At 39.7% G+C, this 15,585-nt stretch overlaps 1 long non-coding RNA gene across 2 annotated transcripts in view; it reads right to left on the reverse strand.

Annotated features, from left to right (window-relative positions):
* LOC122884150 overlaps nucleotides 1-15,585 on the reverse strand; it is a 121,662-nt gene that overhangs the window by 65,780 nt on the left and 40,297 nt on the right. Inside the window, exons 2-3 of one of the 2 annotated variants that reach the window (XR_006379822.1) lie at nucleotides 12,038-12,159; nucleotides 5,752-5,797 (exon numbers count right to left, since the gene is read on the reverse strand). This is a non-coding gene — a long non-coding RNA (uncharacterized LOC122884150). The remainder of the gene's footprint in view (nucleotides 1-5,751; nucleotides 5,798-12,037; nucleotides 12,160-15,585) is intronic. The other variant, XR_006379821.1, reaches the window with a different exon arrangement.

Raw genomic sequence — 15,585 nt, forward strand, 5'->3', positions numbered from 1 at the left:
GCTTTGGGTAGCTCCTTCATCACTATGGCAGACCGGGGGGAGGACTTTATTACAGCCACAGCTCGTTAGCTTGAGTGGTCTTAATGAAGCAGCGTGGCGATCAGACAGAAATCATGCTGCTGAGGCCCTGCATCATTACACCAGCCTTTAATTACGTTGATATATGGCTGGGACGGGCCTCAACACTACAGAAATTCACCAAGTCTTACTGGACTAAGTACATGTCCTCAGTGTACAAGAGTACAGTGTACTAGGTAAGACTCAGAGACACTCATGAGGCAATACCAGCTCTTTCGTGCTGAAACTGTTGATAGCCAATGTGTTCTAATATTACATTTAAATTTCCATCACATGTATTGTAGATTTGACTGTTTTAGAATCAAAACCTACAAGTATTTGTACCAGACTCCCTTCTTGTCAGGGTGAAAACGCCTCTGAGACAACATTTAGACCATCATTAGACACTAAAACTCTCCACTGGAAGTGTGGGTAGTGTTTTTAATCCCAGCATGCTTCTCCGCACAGCAGGTGGGAGAGAGGACCTCAGGACAGATAGGGAATTGTGGCCAAGTCTTGGTGAGATCGGAAAAGCAACTTGACTGGGTGACAACAGACTTGAAAAAGGTACTGTTGTGTTTCATTACTATTCATGAGTTTACTTCAAAACGTATTCTCCAACTGAGTAGTGGAGAAGGACCTTCAAAAGGGCCTTGAGGGGTTTCAGAATAAGCAAAACATCAGAGTTTAGAGTTAAATAGTAACAGGAAATAATACCATGTCTGCATGGAGTACCAAACAGGCCAAAAACCTGAATACATTAAGGTAAGATGTGCCATCTGTCCCTTACTTAAATGTTCTCTGTGGAGTTTTTGACCTCTACTAGCGCTATGGAGCTGTTTTTCCCCGTTTTTTTATCTACAGGCAGCAGTAATGCGCCAAGATATGCTGCAATATGCCAACAAATACAGGGAAGAAGAAGACTACAAGCTAGTAAACATGGTTATAAACGATTCTGGATTTAAAATACTTTAAAAACCGGCTTTGCAAATGTTTTATGAGGAATGAAATTCATCCAACACATTCGTTAGAGCTCAAGGATACACACAACGCATTTTGGTGAGTAACACTGAATGTAAACATAACTTTTGTTTGTTGTTTATTTGGTACCCTTATTTGCCCAGTGCAAAGTGTTTTTAAAGGTTATTTCAAATACTTCATCTTAGTTCTGACTGGCTTCTTTCAAGTGATATAAAAGCTTTATAGGGTCCCTGATTCTTTTTAAGTAATTTTTTGGGTAAACTCACTCAGACTTAAGTGAAGCAGTGGCACGTCTGCAGGAGTAAAACATTACTGTCTGGCTTCCACTGCCGCTGTGTGAAACATATTCCACTTTTCTTTCATTGGACTCAGAGTTATGATAGCTATATTATGTCACGCTTCCCTACCTCCTTCATTATTCAAAATGAAGAGAAATCCAGTTATATAATACAAGGGCAGAAGTTCTTATGAGATTTGGAAAGCTCAGCAATAGACATCTCCACTCTGTGTTAATTGGTTTTGCTTTTGAAAGGCCATCATTTTCTTTCGGGCCCATTAACCATAATGCTCCAGAGTCCAGGATTAGTTCGCACTCAGTAAGACTGCTGTGTTGTCATTAAATTCAATTTAACGGGGCACCCACCAGTGCTAATTACTGCTAACCCCACTTGCTGCTCCATGTTAGTTTGGTCACTGTCCCTGTAAAAAGATTTCTGTGTTGAATCGCTTTTCCTTCGCCTTTTGGCCTGCTGGTTGATTTTTTGTTGGGTGTTGTTGGGTGGGTTTACCCAGTGAGGTGTATCTCAATTTTGCTGTTAACTTCTTGCATTTTAAAATACCTAGCACAAATTCCTCTTCATAAGTCACAAGCACCTGCAAACCTCCACCAATTCAAAATTCGGTGGGCATGCGGACCTGGTGCAAAGGGATAGAACATTACTTCTTTTGACTTTGATTGTGGTGTTGCTATGACATCTTTGGTACGAAGCAGTCATTGCGGTTGTTAGTAGTGTTTCTGTACTGCACTTCCAGGGATCAATTGTCATTAAAACTGTATGAACAACTCCTCCTCCCTTGATTTCCTGCTGAAGAAGTTTTGAGTTTCTTTAGGCGTCATTCATTACTTTGGTCACACTCCAGTCTGCTTCAAGGTTAGATAAACTAGCTAACCTGTTTTACTTTTATCTTTAAGTTGGTTTCTTGCAATAATTAATGCATACATCATTTATATTTTGTAATAGTTCACTGGTTTGTTCACAGCACTCCTGCAGTTTTCAGTCTGCTGCGTAGAGAAACTGACCTTTACTATTAACTTTCCTATCCATTTGGCCACCCGGATATGCTTAAGAAACTTTTGCGCAGGACGCAGGTAAAAGATTCATTATTCAGCCCCAGGAATGGGCAGAGGAGGGCCGTTCCAATGGCTTTTACCTAACTACCCCCCTAAAAGCCTCCCAAGAAAAATACCTGCATTACAAAGCCATGCTGGGGAGAAAGTGTATTCACTATAGAAGCACTCCCAGCACCTGAATAAAAGATGAAATATTGAACATAGACTGTGGGGTTTAAGTTTATTATTTAGGCCAAGATGGTCTAATTGCCCTAATGCAATGGAGTTGATTTTTTTTCGAGCAAGGTGGAGTCTGCTAGTTTCCAGACCTCTACTTAAATGCAGGATTGTGAAGGGACCACTTTACAGCACAACCATATTTTCAGTAAGGATGGAGTGAGGTTGGTACAGTACATTCAAGGTAGAAACATTAATTACTTTTTAATTTGTAGGGGGGGTTTTACAGACTCTTAAATTTTTCAGACCCAGAGCTCTTTACCTAAGCCTACGAATGGTGGAGAGGGAAGATTTTAATCTAAATGTAGAAGTTTTTTTATGTAGAGAATGATGACGCTGCCTTTATTATTAATGAGTAAAGCACTTCTGCCATCAAAACCAAATAGACCCAGAGGAACTTTTCAGAGTATAACGTGTATCATAAGGTTGAATGAAGGCAAAAAAAAACTGATTACCAGTCCCATTTATTTTCTTTTTATTTAATATGCAAAGAATTGTAATATCGATTTGTTACTTCAAAAATAGTTTATTTCAACAACTAATTTTACTTATTTTGACTTGAATATGCCAGTTATTTTTTTTACTTTACTCAATTGCAGCCCAAATTTGTAAAATTAGGCATATACTTACATCTTCTAATATCTCTAATCTACAAAGAATTGTTTTCAGCCATAGCCAAACACCAACTATTTAATTACCTCATAAATAACTAATTGTAGATGGAAAACAAAGTACACGTTGCTCTAATGTTAGCTTATAACCTGCTAATTACATCTGTGTGTGCTGTTACAGTATGCACCTGCTGGTACTTGATGCTAAACCTGGATTGCACTAACATATTAAATTATATGGAGGTTTAGGGATGATCAAAGATTTGTTCATTTAATCTACAATAGCTAACTTGGGACCTACTTTCTGTGTTTTCTTTTGTTTGGACTCAGAGACAAGCATTTGAAATTATTTATGTAAAATTTAAAGGCTCTGAAACCTATTTTCTCAGTCATCACCTTCTTCTGAGCGATGGAGTCCCACATGAACACAAAAATGTAAAAGTTACAACAATTTTGGTTATTTTACAAGAAAGAGTTTCTGTATTTTGTGTTTTTTCTGAGCTTTTCATACTGGTTTGAAGTGGACGGGGCTCATTTGGAAGAGGCATTTTTCTGTGCACCAATTAGGATTTTGGCAACATTTGAATCAAAACGTGTTGACAGTTGTGTGGTTGTTTGCTAATTTTACCAGGACACTGTCAATCAAATCTGATCAAACCACACCTCTACAGTTCTGATGAAGCAGATTAGCTGAGTTTTGAAGTGTTAAACTACACATCAAAGTCAGTTTAGAGGTCTTGGGGACTACTACTGCATATGTGAAAAAAGTTGTTTACAGTCTTTTGTGGCTCCAGAGGGAGCTGCACAAAGTCTGATAATCAAAAGTCATCAAGTGATTTCACTTGAGTCAACATCGTTTGGGACTGAAGACTACAAGTTTGAAAATGAAAACAATCTGGGGGAGTGGACTTAGAAAGAGGTGAGGTTACCAGACCTCTGTACCCGCTCCTCATCTCCGCTTGAGGCTAGTGGCTCAAGGCTACGTTAGCTGCTATTAGCATAACACACCTGAAATTCCAACTGAACTGTTTTTACTGTCCCTCTTGGGTCCAACAATATTATAGATCAGTGGAGCACTCTTTTAATAAATAACAAGTTGAAGAAGATTTGAAACCACATTTTCAGACTTTAAGATTATTTGGAAAGCTTTAGGAAGCTTTATGAAGTTTGCCTCGATATACACTGTTTTGACGGAGACGCGAATGCTTAAAGTACTTATTCCTACTTACGACCTAAAGATGGCTGTATGTTGAACCCTCAACACCACTTCTACAGCAGATTATTCACTGACTTCTATGAGTCTTTTTGCCCTGAAATAGGCAGAAAGAGGAAAAGACAGAATACGGTGAGGGAGAGACAGAAAGACCCTAGCATCACCTCTCACAGTCCCTCCTCCACCTCCTCATGTGTTGTGTTAGACATTTCCCAGTAATTATGAGAATTTTCTCCCCTCTCCTAGCAGGAGTCACCCTTCCTCCCCTCTCCAGCGGCCTGTCCCTCCATGCTGAGACCAACACAATCACTCTGCGCCGGGGCCTGTGAAATCCCAGGACGCCGGGGTCCTATGAAATCCAATAGAATGGCTTTTATACCCTGAAGATACAGTACAAATCATCATTGGTTTTATCTCAGCTGGGGATGTCGATTTATCTAAATGAGCTTAGTCCCTCTAGCTGCCTGTCAGAATTATTTCTCCAACACCAGCCCCACCCTGACACCCTCCCTTCTTCTCATCTTTTTCCTCTCTCCTCCCATCTCTCAGCTCCTCTCTTCCTCAGCCCGCCCTGATTCGGTGAGGTTTAGATCCTTTCGATGTCTCTGTCCTTTGTTCTCTTGAGAGGGAGGGGGCAACAGAGGACGGGGCAAGTAATGGGATTGGTACCCTGTACTGGGCACCAATTTTGTTCGAAGCCTGCCTTACTGGCCCAAAGACAAGTGTGTGCATGTGTGTGTGTATTGTGTGAGTGAGTGTTGTTCTGAGTCCCTTTAGTGTGCAGTGGAATGTACTTAATCTGCCTGCCATCATAATGCAAATGAAGCTCCCTGGTCCCAGCGGGGAGATACTGTGTGTGTGTGTGTGTGTGTGTGTGTGTGTGTGTGTGTGTGTGTGTGGAATAGCCAGGCCCTTGACAGAGAATGCTGGAAAGCTCTGGAGGGGGCATCAATGAGTGGGCAAAGGCTTCTGTCACACTAACACAATGGCTCAGGACCAGGTCCAGTTACACACACACACACACACACACACACACACACACACACACACACACACACACACACACACACAAAGAGGTCCATTAGAGAAGACTGAGATTTGACAGTCTGCAGGTAAAGTTGGGAAATGACAGTGACCGTTTATTTCTCTCTCCTCGTTAAATGCCTCTGCAAAGGCACTGAATGAAACAATAAAACAAGCTTGTTTCCACTCAGAGCAAAATAAATGAGTAAACACTCAAGTAAAAATAGAGGCCTAAAACCTTTCATATTAAGGAGTATTATTTTAAAACGTCAAATGCGTACAGTAACAAGTTAACTTACTAATACAGCCCTTTTCCTTTTTCTCACTTCGTCTTCTTCCGCAGGTCTGAAAGCACACGTTACATGTAATTATAGCTTCTTTTTTTTTTTGGCAATGAATTTACCTATATCTAAACATACTGTTGCTGTCTTAGGCAGAAACTTAATTTACACAGGTAACCTTACTCAAGTAACACTAGAAGTAACACTTGAAGTAACATGTTGTTTTACATTGTACATAGATGTTAAAAAAAGTGAGACTGAGTAAAGCTGTGTGCTGTGTGCACTCTTACAGCACTGGTCTTTTGCACTTTTACATAAATCACAAATTAACTTCACTTTTAACTTTAAATGTCATTACACTGTCTTTTGAACATGGCCCAGTTCTTATAATATTACAAATATACAGTAAGAATGATTACAGTAGCCGTGAGATACTGCATATCATCCTGTCTTTAGTGAAATTATAATGTAAATTTTCATAAAGCCAGACAATTTTCTCTTAAGCTAAAGATAGTTATGTTATTAATATTGGTTGTCAAAACTATGTGTTAGTTAAGATATAAAAAAATTGCAATATATACACAGACCACCCAAAACGTTAAGCCGATACCACCTATTTTCCTAAATAAATGGTCATGTACTATATTTACTATAAATGTAAGCACACAGAGGTACAGTCATCTCCCTGTTAAACAGAGGTTTTATAAAGATACCATGTCATCATTTTCTGAATATGTCATCAGGTAAAATTAAATATGATAATAAGACCTCTCTATAAATAAAGCTTTCAATGTTCCCTTGTTAAAGTGACCCTTGATCTCAGCAGGATTCATCTGAATAAAAGACTGAGGACTTTTCTTTTGAAAAGAGTATAAAAATGTTCCGTTTTCCTTTCTCACTTAACTCCTTGTCCTCGTGTCCTTCAGCTCCCCACGTATCGTTCACATTCTTAAGGTCAAGGTAAATTTTATTGTCCCAAAGGGAAATTACTTCTGTAGAGAGGTTATGGGAAATACTGTCTCCACATGGCAACTAGAAATATATCTTAAGGGTACAAGCTAAAGTCAATACTGAACAAAGGAAAAAGGAAATAAATACACTGGATCTTTCCAGACAGAGATGTGCATTCGGCTGAAACATTGCAGTAAATTATGTTGGGAGGACGATTGACGGCGTGGATATTCCTTTACCCTTTGTTGAGGTTAAATACTACATACTTTTTAAAATATGGTATTCACTATGGTATGTTAATTCACTGTTGTGCAATTAGTGAATTTACTGTTATACTGTTATATACTATATTTATTGTTATATATCAACATCAGAAAGCCAGCCTGACTTGCAATGAAGGCATAAAGACAAAGCATTCACAGATTCAGATTAACTGATTATTATGATTTTTACAAAACACTATAGCGAAATTACATGTAGACAATGCACACTATGGAATATCAACCAATTATTACTCTGCCAGTCATTTACTTGATTCATGATTGACAGGAATATGATTTTATACCAAACTTTTTAAAACCATCAACGGCCATCGAAACCAAGGCGCTTTACTCCTCACATCTGAACTGTGAATCCTCATTTCAGTGCTTTGACAGTCAAAGGTACAATAATGTGGCCAAACCTATTAATAGCAAGACAGTTAATTAGATTCAAAGATTAATTAAAGGCTTATCTAATCTATCAAAGGGCTAAAGATAACTATCTAATTAACAATATGAGTGAAGAACAGCGACAAAGTTTGTCAAACAAAGAACTCTGTCATTATATATCAGTGTTATCATCAACCATCAATCTTTCCCATCTATTGTTCTCTCATCTCCTCTTTCCCTCGTCGTTCCTTCCTTCTGTTCTCCTTTACTTCCCTCTCTTTCCCTCACACACACTCTACCCCCCGCCCCTGATGTTTATTGATTGCCAGAGTTCATACAAGAGCATCACTTAATGTGCTTGCTTTCATGTCCGGCCTTTGTTGCCAGGGCCGCAGCCCACGATATTGCAAATTGATCCGTCTCTCCCCGCCGCCCTTTGTCAGGGTTTGTGAAGTGAACTACTATTACATTAGCCCACTCTCCGATTTGTGCCCCCACCCCTCTCCTTTTCCCCCTCTGAGTCTTTCTTTCACTCATTCTGTCTCTTTCTTGTCATTCTGAGGATGGCATCAGCATGGCTAAACACTGGTTTGAGAGCTGATTAGCAGAGCCACACGCCTGACTGGCTGCATTGATGAGCTCCTTGAGGTTTGATGATGTAGCCAATAAATGGACACTTTTGATTATCTGACCTGTGACCTTTTCTGTAACAACAACGTTCCCCCAACCCTACCGCCTTTCCTCTTCCTCCTCATCATACCCTTCACGCCTCCTTCTCTCCATTGTCCTTCTCAGGTGACGACTTGAAAATGAGGTCATGCTTGTGTGAGCACAAACAAGGGTGCGCATCCTCAAGGGCAGTCCGTCCTTAAAATTATTTGGTGCAGGATTTTACTGCCTCTGGGAAGTACAAAATGTAGAAGGAATGATTTTTTTTCATGTCACTGATTACATGACACATTCTCATCCAAATATCAAAATGAGCATTTAGCATGGTAACAATAACTGGTCTATCCTTGCTGCATAGATAGGGCGTACACTGTACATCTTCAAAAAGTTTTTCAAGAAGTTATGCGAATGAAAGCTCTGGGTTGGAAAACTTCTATGTAACTTGTGATAACCTGTCCCTTTAGGCATTGGAAGTGAGTGGACGCCTAGACACAAGACAGGCATCCAATAATAAGGTTTTCTCTTCGCTCCTGCCCTGCACAACTTGGCAGGAATTTGGAACGAAGATGAAACACCAGCACTCTTTGACGTGCCTGCGGTCTGACTTCACCATCCTCCTGAGCCGATCAACAGCAATTCCTGAAGTCTACATCCCTTACAATGTAATTGCCTGGTGGAGTGTTCTCCCCAGCTTAAGGCAGAGTGCCTGTAATTAAGATTGGATGCCCAGGACCACCATCGCTAGCACCCCTCAACACACACATAAGGACTCCACGACCTCCCAATGCCACAGTTGTCATGTGACAACAGTTGAGAGAAGACATCAGAGGAAGAGGCTGCAAATGTTTGCAGTGATGGTAGCCAGGGATGAGGGGGGGGAGATGTTGCCAGAGTCGAGGCTGTACAGGGGGTTGTTTTCAACTGTGTGGGAAGGGGGGTCTGAGAAGAGAGCGATAAGGGGATGGGGGACTGCAGCACAATCATCTTGATTTCTTGTGCTGAACGATTACATGCCACGCTAATTGCTAGCAGAGGGATCTTTAATAAATATTTCATTCGGTGCAGCATCATTACTGCCTAATGTCGTTATTAATCTCCGCTGGTAATTTCCACTCAGGAGAAGCGTCTTTGTGAGGGGAAAGCAGTGTTTTGTTCCCCCCACAAGGAGAGAAAGAGAAAGTGGGAAAAATGGAGAGAGTGAAGGAGAATTAGGGAGTGATGCTGGAGAAGTGCCATTACATTAAAGTTATGAGAGGAGAGGGGAGGAGAAAGGAATGAACCATGTAGAAGAAGAGAGAGAGAAAGAGCGATAAAGAGGGACAAAGAGAGGGAAAGTAAGGAAAAGAACAAAAAGAAAGTCAGAGTGAGAAGGTAAAAGAGAGAGAATGGGAAGTTAACTGAACAGCACTGGATGGATAATGTGGGAGCTGGCATGGCTGCAAATAATGTTACAGACACATGTCATTTCCTGAGAGGCCTTTCCATCAGTGAGATCATAGCTACTAATTTGATTTGTACAAGGGGAGGGGGTTGGTATAACTGCCTCTGTAGCAAAAGGTTTACTTAGGATAAATGGCTAGAGCTGCCAGACGTCTGTGGTGTCAAACATGTGAAACAATCAACACTGCAAACTTATCTACAGGAACCTTTCTTTCTATCTCGCTCTTGATTGCTCTGCTATTATTTTTCTTCTTGGCATCAGAAACCCGGCCACACAGGAATTTGTATATTCCACCAATTAAATACCATGATGTCAAAACAGGCCCTGCTTTTTCTGCCCTGCTCCTAAAGCAAATGACCCAGATCTGCTCGAATAAAGCTTTACTGGAGATTGCCAATATCCAATTAACTTTTGTTATTATTTATAAGACTTTCATGTTAATAAATGGAAAATGTACAATAACTAAAAAACATTTTTAGCATTGTTAGCATTTCTCACAAACTGGTAAAGCATCTTTAGCTTTCAACAGGAGAAATATTTTTGTAACATTTTCATAAAAATATCTGTCCATTTTGCTCATGTCTATTGCACACTGATGTAACACAAAAATGATTTAGCTTATACCTAGCTCCTAATTCAACAATTTCCATTTTTGCAGTTCTAAGCTCCCTGTTATGGAGCACATTCCTTGGAAAGATCCTTCTATATGTTTTACATATCCAGCGTTAGTTTAGGGTAAAAATGAGAAGAGCTGCGTAATTAGCACAAACAATGATAGCTATGATGGCTGAGCAGACAATTAACAGAAATACAACAGAACAATTCTTAAACACTATTTTAGTGAGCTGAGGGACAAAATGTACAATTTGTTTCTCGCACAACTAAATTTGGCTTGCAAAGAAAATAACAACAATGCAAAATGTCAAAGTAGCTCTTAAGGGCAACACACTGCTGACAACATACCCTACATTATTTGCAGACCAACAGGCAACTGTGCATTTGTTCATACCATGTTGTGCAAGCCATCTCTTTCTTCATGCAGTTTAAGACATTAAGAAGGCGTGAAAATGGCAGCAAGCTAAGCCTTGGGCGAATAGCAAATAGCATTAGCCACCAAGCATACATTGCATTTTGCTCATTCCAATATCCATCTGTGCCTGCAGCTATGCTAGCTAACTGCTATCAGACTGGCTTATTCACACACATTTTCCACAGCTCTAGTGCTTTTTAGAGCAAAATACAATCTTTGGTAATAAGTGAATTTGAGATGGAGCATAAGCACGAAACTAAAAAGCAAATCCAAATCCATGTTGGTTTTATCTAACAATGTATTTCATGGCCGTATTCCAAACTCCTATGAGAATAGGTTATGAATGATTACCAGAAAAATGATTATATGCTTTGCATGATGTTTCAATAACATATCCATCATATACGGCCATAGACAGTGACAGTAGGGTTGGAATGGGATGGAGGGATGGCTTGAAAGAAGAGGAGAAGGAGTGATTTATTGATTTACAATAAAAAAAGGAAAAAAAGGCTTCAGCTAAACCATCTATCCACCCAGTACTTATTCACTCTCTTCTTTACTCTGCTTCCATCTTCTTTTCTCTCCCTCACACACAAACACTCATACAGATGCACACACACACACACACACATACAGAGAGAGAGAGACCAGAGCCATACAAGTGATGGCATTGCCCCCAAAAGAAAATAGAGTTGTGTGTACCATCCAATTATCTGTCAGGGGTGAATAATGGCCCCAATAATATATTCACATTGCCGTTGCCGATCAATTTTTAATCAAGCTGAGAAATATGGAGGAAGTGAAGCTAAAATGACCCACCAGGAACTCTCCCATAATGCCTCGGCAGAGGAGTCCCTAATTTTGCACCAATCAAATTACCTACTCCCCAGACCCCTCCCCGACCTCCAGCTCCCCCAACCCACTGTCATCTTCTGAGCGATAATGGTGCCTCCCATTGTGAGGCAGACTAATAACTACAACTGGCCTGTTCTTTTATAAGGGCAGAGGTCAGGGGGCCGTGACCTTATAAAGGAAAATTTCACTGATGATACAGTGATTAGCTATTACTAGCTGGATAACATGTATATAGTGGCACAAAATGAGAAAACTGAACCATGTACTTGGTTTTTCAATTCCTTTTTTATGTCTTAATTTATGTCTAGACCCTTTTTTGAAGTCAGCTTTTTATCCCTTTATTTGTTTTTAAAATGTCCTAAATGGGATGGGAATACAATTCTTCTCAAATGTAAGGAGGTCAAGTGTCTGTTGGGAGTCTAGTGGGCCAACATAAAGATAGAATAGTTATTAATTATTCATGAATTCTTACATATAAAAACATTTTATAAAGAGATTTATTATTCACATTTAACCCTTTTTTTGGCCACTTAGCGGTAGTGCAACAAACTGCAAAACCATGAACTCATTTTTCCTGGTGTGCTGTACAAACAGACTTTACTGACAATAATTTCAAACACACACACAATCAACCTCTTGTCTGTGCACTTTGTGAGTACATTCAACCCTATAGAGCCGACCCCAATGTGCCTGAGATGGGTCACGTACCTCTATGCAGCGCTGGGGCAATCTGCAATGAAAGCTTTCCCATTTGTAATAAACTGCAGCCTCTCAGAAGAGCAATCCTAGGGAGAATCCACCGTACTCACTCCTCACTATAACAACAGCGTCTGTAAAACAAATGAGCGGGGAGGTAATTGCAGACAAACAAAAATTACATTTCCAATAAAGGTTCTTGTCTCTTTGGTCTCCCAGAAGCCCCCAGCCCTCCTCAACTGTTTAACAGCCTTAATATACCCTCTCATCAGCCTTCCTGTTGAGAAGCCACCTGAGAGAGGTTATCAGAGCACAAACAGAGCTCATCTAATGTGAACAGGTTGAGGGTTTAGTAGTTGAAGTGTTTTAGGCAATTAAAAGGGGAAAGTAATGTTGGGATAGATGGATGAGAACATTAGACAAAACAGTAAAAGTTTACATGATCCATACTTTATACTTGAAGACATTCATGGCACTGTGGTAAAAGTCTCATAATAAGAAGCGCTTATGGGAAGATGAGTAATGCAAAATGCTATTATAAACAGATAATTTCCATCATAGAACCCAAAACATGGTATTCAGATTATAAAGAAAGGCACTTGCTAAAAAGGAAAATTATTTGATTGAATCAGCATTCATGTATGTGATGTAACTGTTTAAACATATTAGAGGTGTTCTGAATGCATTGTAACCAAGAGCTAATATAATCCATCACTCAACAATTCCCACCATGTTTCAGCAGCAATGATGGAACGCAAGACTGTAGAGTAGGTATTGAACTTTCAATCTCTAATTTGCTCTAAAAGCTGAACATGTTATGTGTTGCATGTTAACATCTACAAATAATGACTACATCAATTTAACAAGTAGGTATTATTATCATAACCAAACAGGTAATCTCGTGAAAAGATCGACAATCTTTGTGATGCATTTTACAGTGTGTGCCATCGGGGTAGATTTTGCAGTACAGCACAAAATATGAGGAGGGAGTTGTTCTTCTGGCAACAGGCTGGTGGAAAATTACTTGAAACATAAAAGGCCAAGAAAAAATATGTAAACAATAAAAAAATAACTAACTTTGAAGTAACAAAATCAGCATAACGACAACTGTTGAACAGTTGGGCCATTGAGGTTTTGTGCCATGTATTGCCCGTTAGCAGGAGTTGCGACCCCTCACCGTGTGTATGTTGTTCATGTTCCTGCTGGATAGTTTCAGCATATTGCTCTTTCTCCTTGTTGATTCAGTTTGTCTGCATTTGGTATGTTGTACATGATTTTCCAGACTGCTACCCTTGACATATTAACACATTTTGCCCTTGTTTTGACCAATACAACAGCACTTTGGGCGCAGATAATATGTCCTCTTTGGAGCTCCTTCAGTTGTTTCTCGTTGCTTTGAAACTCACATATCAAAGTGCCAACTGGTAGATCCTCTCTTTTGGCGTTCAAATCAATTTCTCAACTTTTGTAGCAGTGTTTGTAATTGTAGTCAAACTGTTTGTTTGGTCAAATGACAGTCTAAAACTCAAAGATATTTAATTAACAATGACATAAAAACATGGAAAAGCCGAAAATCCTGACATTTTGACCGTTATGCTTGATAAATGATAAACAATTATCAAAATAGTTGTCGATTAATGCTGCTGTTGATGGATTTCACAATTAATCGACTAATCATTCCAGCACTAGTTTTGGGTAAATGTTGTGTAACAATAACACACAGATACTACCAACCGTCGCCATTCAAGGTGTCATTTTTGTACTGTTGCAGATATTTTCAGATAGATCTTGGTTTACAAATGCTACACATAGGGCTTAATTTCCATTCCCGTGTGCATATTATACACACAATCTAACGCATTCACATTTATACAAATACACACATTTGTGCACTGTGACACACAAACACAAACACACAAGCCAACTGTTAGTTCATGACACACACACACACACACTCACATAGTAAAAATTCCACTGAGTGCAGCAGCAGGCATCTCCTCCCTACAGCAGTGAGATCAAATCAGTCTGTTTATCTGATGGTGAACCTGACATTAGGCCAAACCAAAGGTCCCTGCTCGGTTTCCTCTTATCAAACCCTGCAAACAGTGAACTCCTTGGCCTGGCCCCTCACAAGGGGAAATTGATTACAGCCTCAACCAAAACGGCAGTAAGTCCACAGCTCTGTTCATTCCATTATGAGTCCCGGAGCCGAGCGGGCCAAGGTGGCTATTAGCTACAGGTTCTGGATTAGATCCTCAGATATTATTTGATCTTGGAACAGTGATGGGTTGAAAGAGGTGGTGTAATCTGAGTTTAGATGCAGGGTTAAGGGTTCATATGACCTCAGTGGTGACTAAACAGCCGCGGTGAGAGCTTTTAAAGAGAGGTCTTGGGAGTTCATACTGGTTTGACATATGTTACTTAAAATGGATGTATTGACTGTAGCGAATGTGGAACAGCCCACTAGTTACTCTTAAGGAACAGACCACAGCATGCACGATCTATGAAATGTTCTTTTAAAAAGGTTGTAAGTGTTTCTGTATGTACCCACAGTATATGTGTTTGTGCACACATCTGCCTGTTTACTGCTGTTATATTATTCTGTTTAAATGTATGTACAAGAGAGAGATGGAAGAGGGAAACAGAGTGAGAAAGTGTGTGTGTGCAAGTGTGATGGTGTAAGAGAGACAAAAACCTAATAGTTTTAGGGCATTCCTGTCAGTGTTGCTGTATGATTGCGGGTCCTGTGTGGCTTCCTGCAAACTTCTAATGCTTAGATGGTTTGATGTAAACACTCAGAGGAGACAAAGATGGGGAAGTCCCTGAGATATTTAACTGACTAATTCCTCCACCGGCTTTTCTTTCTCTTCGCTCATCTCTTTCTTTACTTTGCCTCAATCATTCCACTGTGGCGGAAGAATCTGGGAATCCGGCATATGCAAAGCAAACATGCCCTTTTCCTTCTTTATCAAAAAATAAAATAAATATGTGTGTGTGTGTGTGTGTGCGTGTGTGCTACAGACAAGCAGGCATGCAAGCACACACATACACATACACACGCACACACCTCCACCTCACAAACAAAGACACCTTTTTGTTAAAACTTTGCTCAAGGCATTTTATTTCTCCAATTACACTTGTCAAGGGCCTGACAAGTCTCAACTTTGTTCGCTCCACCAGACAGGAAATTAAAACTTGTATTTGAAACTGTTGTCTTCCAACAAAACCAAAAAGGGAAAAAAAAACATCAGCATAACTGCTGTTTGGCACAGAAACAGTTTTTATCATAATTCATACTGAAAATGTAATTGACTGCTGACTTTTGCAGTTTAGGATTTAAACCTTCAACCTGCCAAACATCAATCATCTTATATAATATTGTATAATTTGTTTAAGCCCAAGGTGCCAAATGAGGGAGGTTTGCTACTGTATATTGGACAAAACAGTGAGTGCCATAACTTACAGTATTTGAAAGTACATTTAAATTTATTTTATATTAATAACATCTTACCAGGTTTGTTTGGCACTGATGCTGTAACCCATTTGACACGACAAATGAT

This window comes from Siniperca chuatsi, linkage group LG11, assembly GCF_020085105.1.
Source record: "Siniperca chuatsi isolate FFG_IHB_CAS linkage group LG11, ASM2008510v1, whole genome shotgun sequence".
NCBI lineage: Eukaryota > Metazoa > Chordata > Actinopteri > Centrarchiformes > Sinipercidae > Siniperca > Siniperca chuatsi.